Raw genomic sequence first — 5,470 nt, 5'->3', positions numbered from 1 at the left:
TGCTCTTACAGTTGGTGAAAAGCCCATGAAGTTGCTGTTCCTTCCTTCTCTGTTCTATTCTCTTTGTGGTCAGTGCTCCATATTCCCAGCCACTTTCCACCTCTTAGTGAAGACATGAATTGGAATTCCACTTGTGGCCCACTCTTTGTTGCTCTTTGGTTTTCCTACTTAGTGGTCCCCTGTGTGGGCACTTCATCAAGAAATAGGTCCTTTGCCTTCATTTGACTCCTTTTACAGTCCAATTTCTCATCCACTATCAGGGTTAGACAATATCATAAAATTGCTTGACCCAGTCCTATTCACACTTTTTTTTTTTTTTAAGACAGCAGAATGGTATTTTTCAACAGAATTCTTAAATGGAAGCTGAATGTAAGAGTCAGATGAAAAACTAAGTGGAAGAGACTGGAGACTCATCTGATCTGGTTTCAAGGGGGCCCTCTGGGGCCTCTGCCTGCAAACCTCGGCTCTCAGGGCACAGTTGCAACATCTCTGGCTCAACTCACCGATTCTTCTCCACCTACACATGCTGGTTTTCCTACCACTTTAAGATTCCTTTTAAAGGCCCATGTCTTTTCTCCTTCGAACCTAACCTTAATAAAGCATGGTCAAAAGTGTGTTTTAAACAGGGGTTTTACCACATGCAGGCAGAAAGTTTAATATCTCTCATTTCCACTTGTATGATCTGGTGGATATAGTGGACAAGACACTTTGAATTTGATCTTCCCCAGGTTCAGTGACAAGATATAAGCAATACTAATGATATTATAAGGCTAATAGGAGACCAGTGTTCCGACTGGTTGCATGATTGAAATTTAGGCAATGTACTTGAGTGACATAGTGATGCATATTTAAAGTAGCCACATCAGGTTTTTCAGATGGCATGAGACTTTCAAGTACACACCAGCCATCGTTACTTTCCTAGGAGATGCACTGTAGATAGATTGTGTTTTCTTTAATAAGCTGCATTTTTTTGTTTTCTTCTGTTTTCCAAGATTCTTCTATTCACAGCAAAATCACCTAATAGAAGAATTCTCAATAAAAATCCATTTGCACTACAAAATAATGTAAACATATCTTTTATACCTTGGCTTAAAAATATATATATACCACAAGGGCAAAGAAAGAGAATTTAGTAATAGTTTGCACAGCAGAATCTACCAGGAGAAGCAGTTTTGGAACTCCAGGAACAGGAAGGATATTTTTTGACTTTCACCTATGATTAAAATAACAAAATGTACTTAAAATGTTGTTGATTACGTTGAATATTCTCTGACTTTTAAATTTCAAATCCTTTGCTGTTGTTTTTTTGTTATCTTACTAGCAATGCTATTTTAGACCAATTGGCTCTATTGATACCCAACTCAGATTTTTCTCAAGCACTAGCTTTAAATTTTATTTTATTTATTTATTTATTATTTTTTTTAAAAGATTTTATTTATTTATTTATTTTCCCCCCAAAGCCCCAGTAGATAGTTGTATGTCATAGCTGCACATCCTTCTAGTTGCTGTATGTGGGATGAGGCCTCAGCATGGCCGGGGAAGTGGTGCGTTGGTGTGCGCCTGGGATCCGAACCCGGGCCGCCAGCAGCGGAGCGCACACCCTTAACCGCTAAGCCACAGGGCCGGCCCAAATTTTATGATATAACAAAATAAATACCCCCTTCTCCTTCTTCCAACACACTTAGAGTCTTAAGCATTATAAATAATATTTAACCACATTTGCTGGGAATAAATAGCTAATGTTATGGACATGTTATAATGGTTTGGGAACACTAAACTTTTGGGGAGGAGGAAGTATAGTGCAGTGCTGTGTTCTCTATCCTTTTTAATTTTTTATTTTTATTATTTTTTTTATTTTTATTTTTTCCCCCAAAGCCCCAGTAGATAGCTGTATGTCATAGCTGCACATTCTTCTAGTTGCTGTATGTGGGACGGGGCCTCAGCATGGCCGGAGAAGCGGTGCGTTGGTGCGCGCCCGGGATCTGAACCTGGGCCGCCAACAGCGGAGCACGCGCACTTAACCGCTAAGCCACGGGGCCGGCCCCATCTATCCTTTTTTTGACCATATACCTCTTAATACTGATATTTTTGAATGCGGCTTCGATATATGTTTATTTGTATATCTATAAATTAGTATATTGTGGGTTATAAGAAACATTCAAAAATAGACTTAGGAAACACATTAAATAATGTTTAAATATAATTTGTTTTATTTAATTTTATGTTTGATGGTATATCAGTATGTTTAAAAAGAGCACTATTATTGAATATGCTTTATTACTTTTGAAAAATAATTTTTTTTGAGCACTTTCTTATATAGCAATTCAAAATTCTGGTTCTATATTTAGTTTTAATCCTGTCTTCCTGGAAAAAATCTCTCAAAGATATGGAGATTACAATGAAAGAAATGTGTCATTGGCTAAAAAAATTTTAATGGTGATATTAATTTTTCAGTTCTACTCACTAGTTATGCAAAGTTTTAGTTGAAATTTGTATAGTAAATTACCATCTTCCTTCATGACAACCAATTCTTACAAATTAAAATGAGGTTTTTATATTTTTAACATTGGGCCCCAAATTCACCAAAAGCCTTTTTAAATAAGATAGAAAACTTTGTTTTCAAGTTTTTGGTTGTACAGCTATGATGACTTCACTTTTTCAGCCACAAAATCGTGGAAACATTTCCAAACACACATCTTCAAAATGCTTTCTCTATAGCACAAGTTTCTTTTGAAAAGCAGTGATTATTTCACTCATTCTTAAAGTGTTACTTTTTCTTCAAAAGTAAAGATAAAGTTTATGTATTTTTAAAAAATTTGCTAGGTAGCGTACTATTCATAGCAATTTTTCATTATAGAAGAGGTCACTATATTGGGAACACTTGTCAGTTGTAAAAGAACAATGTGTAACATGTGCTTAACGTTTAAGAACTCTTTGTCATGAGAGATCTAGTGAACCTCTATTTTCAACGGCTCTCAACCATTGGCTACATATTAGAATCACTTAGAGCATTAAAAAGCAAAAAAAACAGAAACAAACAAAAAAACCAGTTCTTAGGCTCCATCCCTGGAGATTCTGGTTTCATTGCTATGGTGTGGGACTCAGATGGTGGTATTTTTCAGAAACATTCCAGGTTGTTTTCACATGCAGTCGAGATTGAGAACCACTGTTAGATGTAGGTCAAGGATTTCCTTGGATACTCTCTATCATTACAAAGTATTGTATATATTCTATTTAAGCTAATATGATCCATAAATCCACTTAACAGAGCACACGTCAGCAGCATTGTTGCAGTCTCCAGGAGGAGAAAGACGATGGCTGCCATGTCAGATCCTCTGTTTGGATAAACTCTTACTCTTTCTTCTAGTTTTTTTTTTTTTTTTTAATTGTGGTAAAAAAAGCATGTAATATAAAATTTACTGTCTTAATCATTTTTAAGTGTACAGTTCAGTGGTGTTGACTATAGTTACATTATTGTATAACAGATATCTAGAACTTTTTCATCTTGTAAAACTGAAACTCTATACCCATACAACAAAAACTCCCCATTCCCCCTCCCCTCAGCCCCTGGCAACCACCATTCTACTTTCTGTTTCCATGATTTTGACTACTCTGGATATCTTATATCAGCGGAATCATGCAGTATTTGTCTTTTTATGACCCTCTAGTTATTTTGTGGACCTTATTTGTCACGTGACTATCTCGCAGAGGGAGGAATGGAAGAAGAGAGCCGTGTTTATACACTGTGTCAAATATTGGTTAGGATTATTTTTCTTATTCTTTTAAACAAAAATTTATAAATGAAAGTTCTAATGTTTTCTTTCTCCAGCCCCATAGATGGTCTTATATCACTCACTGTCAATGCCCTCCAGCCGGAGACCACCAGGAACACACCTGTAGTTGAACAAGTCGGGTTTCCTACTCAATTGCAGCAAGAGAGAACACACTCTATGGGAACAGGGGTATGTTCCAATAAGAGGACATTAAAAAAGACTTATTATAGGGTTTGGGCTTTGGATGGGTGCTTTTGAGGCAGGTCTAAAGAAGCAGAGAGTTACTCTAGATGGATGCTGTCAGGAAGTGAGGGCAATTCTATGACTGGGTGTCTCAGTGAATCTTATCTGTAGAGAGGGCAAGGATAAAGCTGTAATTGGTAAAGAAGCGGCAGAAACTCATATTAGCCAGGAGAGGGGGATGTTTGGTATTTTGTGAGTTTTTCACGGTGACCATATTTTGGTGTGTGCTTAGACAAAATTATGAAGTGGCCTTGTTTTGTCTCACTTTATCATGGTCTCAGAGTGGCCTTGTCTGAGGTTGATGTTCTGTGAGATTGTTAACGCGCAGCAGGAGAAAGCCTGGCCTAGCTCTTGAGGTCGTTCTAGTTTGTGATAACACTGAGACCTAGCTATGAGTATCAGACTGGTTCCCGGATTTCAGGGGCGACTATTTCCTTCATTACTTCTTTCTTCTTGCATCACATTATGTTTGGAATCAGAAAACCTGTAATTCAACCTCATTTTCACCACTTACCAGCAGTGTGGTCATGTGCAAATGACTTGCTCTCTGTCACTTCAGTTTCCTACCTGGTGCCTCCCTCAAAGGAACATGGTGAGCATTAGATGAGGTAAAATATCTAGAACGCTGAGCAGGTTAATTCATATAGAGTGAGAACTCATGCTAGCAATAATAACCTCTTTTTAACTCTCTCTCATGGGAGATTCTTTTATTCATTTAAGAAACACTTATTGGGTGATCACCATGTGACAGTCACTGTGCTAGGTGAACAAGGCATATGGGGCCTCTGCCCTCACAGACCAACAGTCTAGCATGGGTTTCAGGTAATTAAATAGGCAATTTAATGGAGGGTGAAATGTTCTATGAAGGGGGACTATGGGAGTCCCTAAAATAGCTTAGCAGGGCTGAGAAAATATCCCTAGGAGAAAGTGATGTGTGAGCTAATATCTAATAGGTGGATGGGAGTTACCTGGCCAAGAGTACTCCTGGTAGAAGGAACAGCATAAGCTAAGACAGAAAGAGTGAGAGAGAACATGGCACAGCCTGTTTAGTGGAAAACGAATAAACTAAAAAACAACAAGAAGAGAAAGGAAAAATCTCTTGTTTTGTAAGTGCACTCCCTATGAAACAATTTCTTTTCAAATCTTGCACACAATTTTAGATGCCACTGCAATACTAATTATCACTCATTAATTAATTAACGATGATACAATGCTTTGAAAATACAAACTGCAGCACAATTGCTAACAAATTGGTGATTAGCATGATTCCTGTTTCCATGTAGCCTCTGTTTACTCTCTGCACTTGGCCTTCCAACTGTCTGCTTGCCTCGTGCACCAAAGACAGCTGCTCCACAATAGGCTCGGTCTGGTGGCTATTTTTGGGCTTTCTTTCCCTGGGTTGTGAATGAACCTAGGAATGAATAATAATGGAAAGAAAAAAAGTGGTCTGAATG

This window comes from Diceros bicornis, chromosome 15 (assembly GCF_020826845.1).
Source record: "Diceros bicornis minor isolate mBicDic1 chromosome 15, mDicBic1.mat.cur, whole genome shotgun sequence".
Lineage (NCBI taxonomy): Eukaryota > Metazoa > Chordata > Mammalia > Perissodactyla > Rhinocerotidae > Diceros > Diceros bicornis.
The sequence above is the reverse complement of the archived record's forward strand: the minus strand, read 5'-3'. Positions refer to the sequence as shown.